This window comes from Zea mays, chromosome 8 (assembly GCF_902167145.1).
Source record: "Zea mays cultivar B73 chromosome 8, Zm-B73-REFERENCE-NAM-5.0, whole genome shotgun sequence".
NCBI lineage: Eukaryota > Viridiplantae > Streptophyta > Magnoliopsida > Poales > Poaceae > Zea > Zea mays.
Genome location: NC_050103.1, coordinates 134555061 through 134569598, shown reverse-complemented (window position 1 = coordinate 134569598; position 14538 = coordinate 134555061). Strand labels below are relative to the sequence as shown.

The 14538-nt window shown below is 42.9% G+C and overlaps 1 long non-coding RNA gene across 1 annotated transcript; it reads right to left on the bottom strand.

The window, feature by feature from the left end:
- Positions 1-7049: 7049 nt before the first annotated feature.
- Positions 7050-7521, bottom strand: LOC109941628 (uncharacterized). Its single transcript, XR_002264295.1, has 2 exons — positions 7478-7521; positions 7050-7373 (listed from the first exon to the last, which is right to left on the bottom strand). It is a non-coding gene; the product is annotated as an uncharacterized lncRNA (long non-coding RNA).
- Between the last annotated feature and the right edge of the window lie 7017 nt (positions 7522-14538).

Here is a 14538-nt window from a genome sequence, read left to right as displayed (position 1 = left end):
CTTAAGCCACAAAACTTGATTAAGTGTTAGCACAGTTAATGCCAAATGGCTAGAGAGAAGATCTTGCACAATATGGTAATCACAAAGAGTTCAACACAGAGAAGACACAGTGATTTATCCCGTGGTTCGGCCAAGTACAAAACTTGCCTACTCCACGTTGTGGCGTCCCAACGGACCAGAGTTGCACTCAACTCCTCTCAAGTGATCCAATGATCAACTTGAATACCACAGTGTTATGCTTTTCCTTTCAATTTCCCGTTTGCGAGGAATCTCCACAACTTGGAGTCTCTCGCCCTTACACTTGAGATTCAACAAGAAATACAGAGTAAGGGAGGGAAGCAACACACACAAATCCACAGCAAAATGCGCACACACACGGCCAAGAATCGAGCTCAAAGACTATCTCACAGTTCTCACAAGAACGGAGCTCGAATCACTTAGAATAACAAACGGATGCGCAAAGACTGAGTGTGGATGATCAAGAATGCTCAAAGGTTGCTTGCTGTACTCCTCCATGCGCCTAGGGGTCCCTTTTATAGCCCCAAGGCAGCTAGGAGCCGTTGAGAGCAAATCAGGAAGGCTGATCTTGCCTTCTGTCGTCGGGCGCACCGGACAGTCCGGTGCACACCGGACACTGTCCGGTGCCCGATTTATTTCCTTAAACAGCGCAGCCGACCGTTGCCGACTGTTGCAGATCTGGCGCACCGGACAGTCCGGTGCACACCGGACAGTCCGGTGCCACTTTCCGACCGTTGGCCAGACCACGTGTCGCGCGCAGATTCCGCGGCCGACCGTTGGCTCACCGGACAGTCCGGTGCACACCGGACAGTCCGGTGAATTTTAGCCGTACGCCGTCGGCAATTTCCCGAGAGCGGCGTCTTCAGGGCGAGGCAGCCTGGCGCACCGGACACTGTCCGGTGCACCACCGGACAGTCCGGTGCCCCAGACCGAAACAGCCTGTTGGCTGTACACAGCCAGCAATCTCCTTTTCTTCTTCTCTCTGTTTCTAACACTTAGATAAATATATTAGTACACAAAACCAATGTACTAAGGCTTAGAAACATACCTTTACTTGTGATTTGTACTTTGTTCACCCATGGGCATATATTCACATTTAAGCACATGTGTTGACATTTAATCACCAAAATACTTAGAAATGGCCCAAGAGCACATTTCTCTTTCAGCTACGAGGGAGCAGCAAGAAAGGTTTCGTGAGGAGCTGCGACAACAACAAATGACATTCATCCGACAACAATCAGAGTACATGGCTGCTTACAACACACAGGTGCAACAAGCAATGAACGTGAGTGTTTTATTTATTCTCAACATGGTCGTATATTTGTTCTATAACTAATATACTATATTTGCAACAGTCTTGGTTTACAGAGCAGGCACAACAACAACTATTCATTTCCCCTCAATTTCAGTCGCCGATACCTCAATGGGGATTACATGCTCCGACACCTCCTCTAGCTCAGGTGCGTCGATAAGTATCTCTACTCGAATGCATTATGAACTAAAACTTACTATGAACTAGTTCCGGTGCGTCGTTCAAATTCAAATTAGTTTAGACTTGTCGTTTGTTTTAACATTTCAAATCTTGGCTTAACTTGATTTTTGTAGGGACCAGGGGGTTATGGGCCACAACACGCCGCCACCGGTGATACCAGCACCGAGACGAGCTTTTGGAGGGGGAGCTACTAAAGAGGAGGTTAGCTTGACAAATAATTCATTTGAATAGTGGTCAACTTAACATTGTAGTTATTAATGTATTCTTCTTTCTTTTAGACTCCAAACCAGATAGACGACTTCGTCAACAACTTCTTTGCATCTGGAGGTAGTGGTCACAACTCAACGACCCCTATATGTGATGATTTGACTCTTTTGGTGAATTTGGCCGATGCGATGGATTCTAATGTATTTGTGATGGAATTATGAGTTTATGGTGGATTGGAATGAATTTGTGAGGTATTTGGTGGACTGTGATGTATTTGTGAGGAATTTTGGTGAATTGTGATATTTGTGGTGAATGTGTAATTCTGAGAATTTGTGTTGTTGTCATAATGTTGTGATTATATTGATGTTGTAATTGCTGTTAATTTTACATTTTTTTCAAAAAAATTCTTTGAAATTGCTTATTTTCCTGCGGTCTGGTCCAGGCCACCGAAAATAAGCGTATACAGTTTTCGATGGTCTGATTTTTAGCGCCTAGGGCTACGCCACCGAAAGTTAGCCACTATTTTTGCGCGGCTAGAGTGTAACCGCCGAATATAGGTTATTTTCGGCGGTCTGGGTGTGGCTGCCGAAAGTAGTAGCTAATTTTCGGCTAAATTTTTTTGGCGGAAACAATGAAAATAGACCCTATACGATCGAAAATAGACTACTTTTACGGTATATGTTCTATTTTCGGCGACTTCTAGCCATCGAAAATGTCCGAGCGTCCTGTAGTGTAGAAGCTACTCATTCTCATCCTCCATTCTTCCATGATATAAGCCATTGTCGTCGGGTTTATTGCTATTGTGATACTTATAAGAGGTACCTTCTTCGCAGTAGTACTAACAAATTAGACTTCTCTATAATCTCTACTACTTATTAAGTTAGCAATAGTAGCCTGCCTTTTTATGTTCTGCCGGGTAGTCTCTGACAGGTAGGGCCCGCTTGCTCCTGCGTGCATGCTCCCGGTTTATTCCATAACACATTTTTTTACAAAAAATAGAATTACTGCACATGTCACGTGCACAGGAAGATACCTGCACCGTGTGATAACAATCATACTGCTACATGCACAGAAACACATATAAGCAGGTTTCAACACCAATTGGTGAGCAATGTGGTACTAAATTTACCTTGCAAAAAAATTAAGGCAGCCATATACGCCGTGTGAGGCCCATCTGCCGATTTGTGTTCTGCGAGGCCCATCTCCGTGAAACCCTATCCCCGCCCGCGGCCTCCAGCCCTGCGCGGCTGCGCCCCGCCCGCATGCTCGCCTTGCGCCGCCGCCCTCTTGTTCGCCTTCGGTGCGGTCGCGGCCTCCAGTGCCCATCACCGCCGCTCCATCACCGCTGCTCCATCACCGCCGCTCTACCAACGCCGCTCCATCTTCTATCCCGCCGGCGGCCTCCAGCCCTGCGCCATCCCCATTTGTGCGGCCTCTACCGTCCCCACCCCCACACAGTTCGTGCAACCGACTCCCCCCTCTCCAGTCCCCACGTCGTCCACTACTGCATGCTTCCTCTCCACGACCTCCACTTCCTCAGACACCTTATAGAGCTCGATGAAGATAAACCGGGAGCATGCGTTTTCACCAGTCTCGTCCGAGCACGCGTTTTCAGTCTTGTTCCTGTACCACGCCGCCGCGCCGGGCCTCTACAGTGTCCGAGCGCGCCTGCAGTGGACCGAGGGGGCGCTCAACAGAGGCCAGGAGGGGCTTGCTCGGCCGACAACCGGGACTGCGCAGGCTACAAGGGGAGTAGTGAAGATCGACGGCGAGTTGCTCCACGACCGGTCTCTCCCGCTTGAGGAGTAAGGTAGTTTTTTTAATTACCCCTAAATTTTTATGCTGTTGGAATATGTCGTTTCAGCAATGTACAGATTTTAAGGCTTCCAAGCCTCAAGCTTACAGTTACCCCCTCAATGTAACTGAGCATTTGTTCATTTTCTTGGCAAATTTAGTGCTTCCGTGATCAGGATTTACTTGTATGACACTACTTCATGCAAGCAAGCTTAGCCTTCTGTAAAGTGACCATTCAATTTTAGGAAATAATGCAGTAGTATGGTAACTATGGTTGGTGGTATTTGAGACATTGGGGTATGACAAGATCTTCTTATCCTTTTTTGCATGGCCGGTAACACATGGGAGAAGCAGTTTAACTTATCCTTTTAAAGCTATGTACAGATTTAAGGTCTCCCTAATCCCAAGCTTACAGTACACCTTCAATGTAACAACATATATTTCATTTGCTTGGTAACTTGGCTGCTTACCGCGGTCAGGGTTACTTGTACTGTTGCACTACTCCATATCAGCAGACTTTTTTTGGTAAAGCTGACCATTCAAAACTAGGCACCAATGCAATATATCATGATTGAACAATTTAAGTTATCCAGTTTTATTTGCTTTCAACGCCATACTTAAACTACGTGCTTTCCTGGAAATCTCGTGTATGGTCTTTGGATCCAGCAACCAATTGTCCTAAAATCTAATGCATAGTCTTTGGAGTATCATTTTCGTTGTTTCTTAGTGGTTCCTTCAATATTGCTAGGCCTGCTTGTGTACTTGCTATCATTGTTTCTGTACCTTCACCTTAAAAAAAACAAAACACCATGTATTGCCAGTCTGATAGGGTTGAAATGCAAATGATAAGGTTGCGGTCGGGTCAGTAGACATATACAATACTTTGTTCATCTATTGCCAAACTGGAAAGTTTGAACATTTTTATCCATGTACCCTGACTCTGACTGGGATAGGTGACCTGTTCACTGATTCGGTCCCAAGTGTGCTTGAAACTCTGGTGGATTTTGCCCATCAAATTGAAACAGCGTATTGAGACGGCAAAACATCTGTCAAATTTGAATTTTATCAGAGCCTACTGCTCAAAGAAGCACATACAACGTCGAAAATAGAAACACATAGTATTATTGTTCTAAAATATGATACATGGTCTTTGGCGTATTATTTTCGTTGTTTTTAGTGGTGGTTCATTCAATTAGGTAATCGAACTTTTATTTTGCATCGACTGATACTGAGCATAAAGAAAATAGAATTTGGAAGCACAAGCAGATATTCAGACATCGGAGAACCTAATAAACAAAAAAAGAAACAACAGATCAGCCTATACTTTGACATGGTTAACTGTGATATGAGCTACATTTTTATGCTGTTGGAATGAACAGCCAATACGATATGCAGACTAAATGTTTAGCGATATTTATTCTACAGAGATACATATATAGTGAAATTTAACCCAATAAAGCATGGAAATTATTTAGACATCTAGATCTCATCATCATCACATGGACATGTGGATAAACAGCGAGCGAGCAAAACAAAAGAGATAAGAGATTTTTATTTAACATCAAGTGATTTTATTGCATGCAAACCTTCCTCACATTTTTAAGTCCATAACAATCAGACCTTTGCATTACATCAGGTCACCTGCAATAGAACAATGACATAACAATTCAGCTAATTTAAGTATGCAGCATAACCAAAAGTAGGTTTGCATGCACAAAACATGCGAGGAAGGGTTCCATGCATGTGCCTATTTATCCAAATTTTCTGTTTTGCACTCTGAAGCACTTAGTGCTTTGATGCTGAAACGTCTTCTATTGCCTTGTGAGACTTGTCCATCATTTCTTTCAAACGTTCTTCAGAGGCGTGATAATTATTATGACATAATGAAACAATCAGATCCACGTCTTTCTCAGTTTGTTTGACTGAATTCAAGCAAACAAAAAACATATTTCTGTTTTGCATTAAAAAACTACCGATGTCTAATCCACTTCTTTACTGTGCTTAAAAAACTACCATTTTGCACTTAGGCAAACATGCTATGAATAAAACATGTATGTAAAATTGTAAATCATGAGTAGCAAGTCAAAGTTTTTGATTCGCATCTTAATAACTATGATTTGGTTCACAACACTCTATTAGCTAAACTACTATACTCATGAGATATACCATGTATGTGCTGTCATTATGTTCCTCAGTAATGATGATGTGAACGTTGGCCAGAGACCTATACCACCTTGTTTCTTCTGGAACAGAACTGTCAGTGTTTGTTCAATGTCCTGTGCTAATGGTTCTACGTTTGTAGAGTGTTTGCGTGAAAATGATTGCTGTCGGTGCCGAACATACTGCTGCAGTAACTGAAGACGGTGACCTCTATGGATGGGGTTGGGGTCGATATGGAAACTTAGGTCTTGGTGACCGTAATGACCGTTTGCTTCCTGAAAAAGTATCTTCTGTGGAGGTAAATTATCTAATTTGGCCCAGCCTGTCTTTTTTTTTCCAGTTTAGAATCAACAGATCCAAGTATTTGAACGTCTACTAACACCTACATCACTTGATACTGCATGAGAATCGGTCACATGTTACAAAAACTGAATGAGCTCTTTATTTTTCACTTGGTTTCTGAGCAACAGTCAGGTGTACTCATAAGAGAACCATCAGCTGTGTTTAGTTCTGTAGGCGTGGTGCTTGAGCCGCCAAACATGCTCGTGTTCCTTTATTTCCAGATCATCCACCTGACAAGCAAAAGCAGGGAGTCAAAATCACGCTGGATGTTGTCGTCTTGAAACATCCCTCAGTTGAAAACAATATCAGGGGTAAGTTCTTTTTGCCCTGATAGAAACCATCAAATGCATAAAATTCTTTCAGCTGATTAGCGGTTTGGTTTACCAACACATGATTACTGGTCTTCCTGTAACTGGTAGGTAGGTATGCAGCTCCTGTGCTGTGAAGTTGTTGAGAAGACTGACGCAGTGGTCTATCGTTGAAAGGTAAACAGCAGCGCACCTTCCTGTAACTGGTAGGTAGGTATTCAGGTGTGGTCGTTTTTTTAAGGTAAGCAATTTTATAAGTTATTACTACCAATATGTGAGATAGAAACAAAAATGGCAAAGATCTGTAAATAAAAGCTCTTCACACATAAACAAGAAAGTTTGTTTCGTAGTTGTCTGTATTACAGATGTTTACACAGCAGCAACGCTGCAGAGATGAAAATCCTGTTAAAAGAAACGCTGCAGATAAGATAGCTACAGTAGCAAGCTATGAAACCTTGCAGCTATACTGCTATAGGACAAAAGTTGAGAATCATACTAAGAGACTTAAGAACTATACCAAGAGACATTTCAATCTTCTCAAAGTACAACTGTAATGGGCTAAACTTTTTGCTTGAACATAATAAAAAAGATACCATAAAGTTATCCAGTGATGCCAAGGATAGTTGCCTCAACTGAATTCAAGCTCAATATTGATTTCGTGATCAAAATAACAAACAACATTGCGGGCACAAGATGTGTATAGGCTTATGATTTTATCGGAACCAAGCTGCCCACATAATACTACCATTGTACTGCTAAATTGCCATCATCATTATTCTCTTAATGGTTTAATAAAGCTAAAACAACACAGACCAAGCTACACTAACTGTCTAACTTCGACTTGACTGAATTCTAATGTCAGGCTCCTTGCCACCTCTTGACAGTAATGACAATTTGGTTTCCGGACTCCTACATAATGTAATCATAGATAATGACACAAAAGATCAAGGGAACAGGGGCTGGTATTGTAGCCCCATATTCTCAGGCAGTCCCATCATCAGATTAAGATTTTGCAAAGCCTGACCAGATGCTCCCTTCACAAGATTATCTATCTGCAATGTTGAAACATAGCTTGTAAGGTCTATGTGCATCTTAAGTATGTGATATTATTTTTGATGCATACTTATGTGGGATAAAGTTGACTGAAGGCACTTACAACAGAGATGATGATGGCCCTTCCAGGTATTCTATCCTTGAAAGTCGCCTAGAGGGGGGGGTGAATAGGGCGAAACTGAAATTCTCAAAAATAATCACAACTACAAGCCGGGTTAGCGTTAGAAATATAAACAAGTCCGCGAGAGAGGGAGCAAAACAAATCGCAAGCAAATGAAGAGTGTGACACGCGGATTTGTTTTATCGAGGTTCGGTTCTTGCAAACCTACTCCCCGTTGAGGAGGCCACAAAGGCCGGGTCTCTTTCAACCCTTCCCTCTCTCAATCGGTCCCTCGGACCGAGTGAGCTTCTCTTCTCAAATTACTTGGGAATCAAACCTCCCGCAAGGACCACCACACAATTGGTGTCTCTTGCCTCAATTACAAGTGAGTGTTTGATCACAAGAAAGAATCAAGAAAGAAGGAAGCAATCCAAGCGCAAGAGCTCGAAAGAACACAAGCAAATCTCTCTCTCTAGTCACTAAGGCGCTGTGTGGAATTTGGAGAGGATTTGATCTCTTTGGTGTGTCTAGAATTGAATGCTAGAGCTCTTGTAGTAGTTGGGAAGTGGAAAACTTGGATGCAATGAATGGTGGGGTGGTTGGGGTATTTATAGCCCCAACCACCAAACTTGACCGTTGGCAGGGCTGTCTGTTCGATGGCGCACCGGACAGTCCGGTGCCCCCGCCACGTCACCAGTGCCGTTGGAAATCGACCGTTGGAGTTCTGACTTCTGGGCCCGCCTTGATGTCCGGTGGCGCACCGGACATGCACTGTTCATTGTCCGGTGCGCCGGCATGGGCGTCTCTGACTTCTGCGCGCGCTGCGCGCGTATTAAATGCCGTCGCAGGTAGCCGTTGGCGCCTGAAGTAGTCGTTGCTCCGCAGATGCACCGGACAGTCCGGTGAAATATAGCGGAGCGGCTGGAATGAAAACCCGAGGCTGGCGAGTTCCGGGGGCCGCCCTTCCTTGGAGCACCGGACATGTCCGGTGCACACCGGACAGTCCGGTGAATTATAGCGGAGTGGCCTCCGAAAATTCCCGAAGGTGACGAGTTTGAAACCTGAGTCCTCTGGTGCACCGGACATGTCCGGTGGTGCACCGGACACTGTCCGGTGGCACACCGGACAGTCCGGTGCGCCAGATCAGAGGAGCCTTCGGTTGCTTCTTTGCATTTTTGTTGAACCCAACACTTGGTCTTTTTATTGGCTAAGTGTGAACCTTTGACACCTGTATAACTTATACACTAGAGCAAACTAGTTAGTCCAAAGATTTGTGTTGGGCAATTCAACCACCAAAATTATTTAGGAACTAGGTGTAAGCCTAATTCCCTTTCAATCTCCCCCTTTTTGGTGATTGATGCCAACACAAACCAAAGCAAATATAGAAGTGCATAATTGAACTAGTTTGCATAATGTAAGTGTAAAGGTTGCTTGGAATTGAGCCAATATAACTACTTACAAGATATGCATGGATTGTTTCTTTCTTATTTAACATTTTGGACCACGCTTGCACCACATGTTTTGTTTTTGCAAACTCTTTTGTAAATCCTTTTCAAAGTTCTTTTGCAAATGGTCAAAGGTAAATGAATAGGATTTTGCAAAGCATTTTCAAGATTTGAAATTTTCTCCCCCTGTTTCAAATGCTTTTCCTTTGACTAAACAAAACTCCCCCTAAAGGAGATCCTCCTCTTAGTGTTCAAGAGGGTTTTGATATATCATTTTTTAAATACTACTTTCTCCCCCTTTTGAACACAATAGGATACCAATTGATAAATACTCTTGGAAAACTCTACTTTCTCCCCCTTTTGAACACAATAGGATACCAATTGATAAATACTCTTGGAAAACACTAAGTTTTTGAAATTGGTGGTGGTGCGGTCCTTTTGCTTTGGGCTCATACTCTCTCCCCCTTTGGCATGAATCGCCAAAAATGGAATTATTAGAGCCCTCGAAGTGCTATCTTCCCCTTTGGTCATAAATAAATGAGTTAAGATTATACCAAAGACGAAGTCTTTTGCTTTCTCCCCCAAAGATGAAGAGTGGCTTGGAGCGACGGCGAAGGATGAGTTACGGAGTGGAAGCCTTTGTCTTTGCCGAAGACTCCAATTCCCTTTCAATATACCTATGACTTGGTTTGAAATAGACTTGAAAACACATTAGTCATAGCATATAAAAGAGATATGATCAAAAGTATATAAATGAGCTATGTGTGCAATCTAGCAAAAGAAGTTGCGTGAATCAAGAATATTGAGCTCATGCCTAAGTTTGGTAAAAGTTTGTTCATCAAGAGGCTTGGTAAAGATATCGGCTAATTGATCTTTAGTGTTGATGTAAGAAATCTCGATATCTCCCTTTTGTTGGTGATCCCTAAGAAAATGATACCGAATGGCTATGTGCTTAGTGCGGCTATGCTCGACGGGATTGTCGGCCATTTTAATTGCACTCTCATTATCACATAGCAAAGGGACTTTGGTTAATTTGTAACCGTAGTCCCGCAAGGTTTGCCTCATCCAAAGCAATTGCGCGCAACAATGGCCTGCGGCAATATATTCGGCTTCGGCGGTAGAAAGAGCGACCGAATTTTGCTTCTTTGAAGCCCAAGACACCAAGGATCTTCCCAAGAACTGGCAAGTCCCCGATGTGCTCTTTCTATTAATCTTACACCCTGCTCAATCGGCATCCGAATAACCAATCAAATCAAATGTGGATCCCCGAGGGTACCAAAGCCCAAACTTAGGAGTATAAGCCAAATATCTCAAGATTCGTTTTACGGCCGTAAGGTGAGATTCCTTAGGGTCGGCTTGAAATCTTGCACACATGCAAATGGAAAGCATAATGTCCGGTCGAGATGCACATAAGTAAAGCAATGAACCAATCATCGACCGGTATACCTTTTGATCCACGGACTTACCTCCCGTGTCGAGGTCGAGATGCCCATTTGTTCCCATGGGAGTCTTGATGGGCTTGGCATCCTTCATTCCAAACTTGCTTAGAATGTCTTGAGTATACTTCGTTTGGCTAATGAAGGTGCCCTCTTGGAGTTGCTTTACTTGGAATCCTAAGAAATACTTCAACTCCCCCATCATAGACATCTCGAATTTCTGTGTCATAATCCTACTAAACTCTTCACATGTAGACTCGTTAGTAGACCCAAATATAATATCATCAACATAAATTTGGCATACAAACAAGTCATTTTTAAGAGTTTTTGTAAAGAGTGTAGGATCGGCCTTTCCGACTTTGAAGCCATTAGCAATAAGAAAATCTCTAAGGCATTCATACCATGCTCTTGGGGCTTGCTTGAGCCCATAAAGCGCCTTAGAGAGCTTATAGACATGATTAGGATACTCACTGTCTTCAAAGCCGGGAGGTTGCTCAACATAGACCTCTTCCTTGATTGGTCCGTTGAGGAAGGCACTTTTCACGTCCATTTGATAAAGCTTAAAGCCATGGTAAGTAGCATAGGCTAATAATATGCGAATTGACTCAAGCCTAGCTACGGGTGCATAGGTTTCACCGAAATCCAAACCTTCGACTTGGGAGTATCCCTTGGCCACAAGTCGAGCTTTGTTCCTTGTCACCACGCCATGCTCATCTTGCTTGTTGCGGAAGACCCATTTGGTTCCTACAACATTTTGATTAGGACATGGAACCAAATGCCATACCTCATTTCTAGTGAAGTTGTTGAGCTCCTCTTGCATTGCCACCACCCAATCCGAATCTTGTAGTGCTTCCTCTACCCTGTGTGGCTCAATAGAGGAAACAAACGAGTAATGTTCACAAAAATGTGCAACACGAGATCTAGTGGTTACCCCCTTATGAATGTCGACGGGGTGATCTCGTTGGATTGCTTGGTGGACTCTTGGGTGTGGCGGCCTTTGCTCTTCACCCTCCTTGTCTTGATCATTTGTATCTCCCCCTTGATCATTGTCGTCATCTTGAGGTGGCTTATTTGCTTGATCTTCTACTTCATCAACTTGAGCCTCATCCTCATTTTGAGTTGGTGGAGATGCTTGAGTGGAGGAGGATGGTTGATCTTGTGCATGTAGAGGCTCTTCGGATTCCTTAGGACACACATCCCCAATGGACATGTTCCTTAGTGCTATGCATGGAGCCTGTTCTTCACCTATCTCATCAAAATCAACTTGCTCTATTTGAGAGCCGTTAGTCTCATCAAACACAACGTCACAAGAAACTTCAACTAGTCCTGAGGACTTGTTAAAGACTCTATATGCCCTTGTGTTTGAGTCATATCCTAGTAAAAAGCCTTCTACCGTTTTAGGAGCAAATTTAGATTTTCTACCTCTCTTAACAAGAATAAAGCATTTGCTACCAAAAACTCTAAAATATGAAATATTGGGCTTTTTACCGATTAGGAGTTCATATGATGTCTTCTTGAGGATTCGGTGTAAATACAACCGGTTGATGGCGTAGCAAGCGGTGTTGACCGCCTCGGCCCAAAATCGATCCGAAGTCTTGTACTCATCAAGCATGGTTCTTGCCATGTCCAATAGAGTTCGATTCTTCCTCTCCACTACTCCATTTTGTTGTGGAGTGTAGGGAGAAGAGAACTCATGCTTGATGCCCTCCTCCTCAAGGAAGCCTTCAATTTGAGAGTTCTTGAACTCCGTTCCGTTGTCGCTTCTAATTTTCTTGATCCTTAAGCCGAACTCATTTTGAGCCCGTCTCAAGAATCCCTTTAAGGTCTCTTGGGTTTGAGATTTTTCCTGCAAAAAGAACACCCAAGTGAAGCGAGAATAATCATCCACTATTACAAGACAATACTTACTCCCGCCGATGCTTATGTAAGCAATCGGGTCGAATAGATCCATGTGGAGTAGCTCAAGCGGCCTGTCGGACGTCATGATGTTCTTGTGTGGATGATGGGTTCCAACTTGCTTCCCGGCTTGACATGCGCTACAAATTCTGTCTTTCTCAAAATGAACATTTGTTAATCCTAAAATGTGTTCTCCCTTTAGAAGCTTATGAAGATTCTTCATCCCAACATGGGCTAGTCGGCGGTGCCAGAGCCAACCCATGTTAGTCTTAGCAATTAAGCAAGTGTCGAGTTCAGCTCTATCAAAATCTACCAAGTATAGCTGACCCTCTAACACTCCCTTAAATGCTACTGAATCATCACTTCTTCTAAAGACAGTGACACCTACATCAGTGAATAGACAGTTGTAGCCCATTTGACATAATTGGGATACGGAAAGCAAATTGTAATCTAAAGAATCTACAAGAAAAACATTGGAAATAGTATGGTCAGGTGATATAGCAATTTTACCCAGTCCTTTGACCAAACCTTGATTTCCATCCCCGAATGTGATAGCTCGTTGGGGATCTTGGTTTTTCTCATATGAGGAGAACATCCTTTTCTCCCCTGTCATGTGGTTTGTGCACCCGCTGTCGAGTATCCAACTTGAGCCCCCGGATGCATAAACCTACAAAACAATTTTAGTTCTTGACTTTAGGTACCCAAACGGTTTTGGGTCCTTTGGCATTAGACACAAGAACTTTGGGTACCCAAACACAAGTCTTGGAACCCTTGTGTTTGCCCCCAACAAACTTGGCAACTACCTTGCCGGATTTGTTAGTAAGCACATAAGAAGCATCAAAAGTTTTAAATGAAATGGTATTATCATTTGATGCATTAGGAGTTTTCTTTCTAGACAACTTGGCACGGGTTGGTTGCCTAGAGCTAGATGTCTCACCCTTATACATAAAAGCATGATTAGGGCCAGAGTGAGACTTCCTAGAATGAATTTTCCTAATTTTGCTCTCAGGATAGCCGGCAGGGTACAAAATGTAGCCCTTGTTATCCTGAGGCATGGGAGCCTTGCCCTTAACAAAGTTAGACAAGTTCTTAGGAGGGACATTAAGTTTGTCATTGTCTCCTCTTTGGAAGCCAATGCCATCCTTAATGCCAGGGCGTCTCCCATTATAAAGCATGCTACGAGCAAATTTAAATTTCTCATTTTCTAAGTTGTGCTCGGCAATTTTAGCATCTAGTTTTGCTATATGATCATTTTGTTGTTTAATTAAATACATGTGATCATGAATAGTATTAACATCAATATCTCTACATCTATCACAAATAGACACATGCTCAATAGTAGATGTAGACGGTTTGCAAGAATTAAGTTCAACAATCTTAGCACGTAATATATCATTTTTATCTCTAAGATCGGAAATAGTGACATTGCAAACATCAAAATCTTTAGCCTTAGCAATCAAATTATCATTTTCTACTCTAAGGCTAGCAAGAGAAATATTCAATTCTTCAATCCTAGCAAGCAAATCATCATTATTATCTTTAGGATTGGAAGTTGAAACAATGCAAATATGAGAATCAACATTAGCATTTAAACTAGCATTTTCATTCCTAAGGTTGTCAATCATCTCACGACAAGTGCTTAGCTCACTAGATAATTTTTCACATTTTTCTACTTCTAGAGCATAAGCCTTTTTAACCTTAACATGTTTCTTGTTTTCTTTGATTAGACAATCCTCTTGGGAGTCCAAAAGGTCATCCTTTTCATGAATAACACTAATCAATTCATTTAATTTTTCTTTTTGCTCCATGTTAAGATTGGCAAAGAGAACACGAAAATTATCCTCCTCATCACTATCATTATCATCACTAGAAGACTCATATTTAGTGGAGGAGTTAGATTTAACCTTCTTCCGTTTGCCGTCCTTTGCCATGAGGCACTTGTGGCCGACGTTGGGGAAAAGAAGTCCCTTGGTGACGGCGATGTTGGCGGCGTCCTCGTCGTCGGAGGAGTCGCTTGAGCTTTCGTCGGAATCCCACTCCCGACAAACATGGGCATCGCCGCCCTTCTTCTTGTAGTACTTCTTTTTCTCCTTTCTTCTCCCCTTCTTGTCGTCGCCTCGGTCACTGTCACTTGATATAGGACATTTAGCAATAAAATGACCGGGCTTACCACATTTGTAGCAAACCTTCTTGGAGCGGGACTTGTAGTCTTTCCCCCTCCTTTGTTTGAGGATTTGGCGGAAGCTCTTGATGACGAGCGCCATCTCCTCATTGTCAAGCTTGGAGG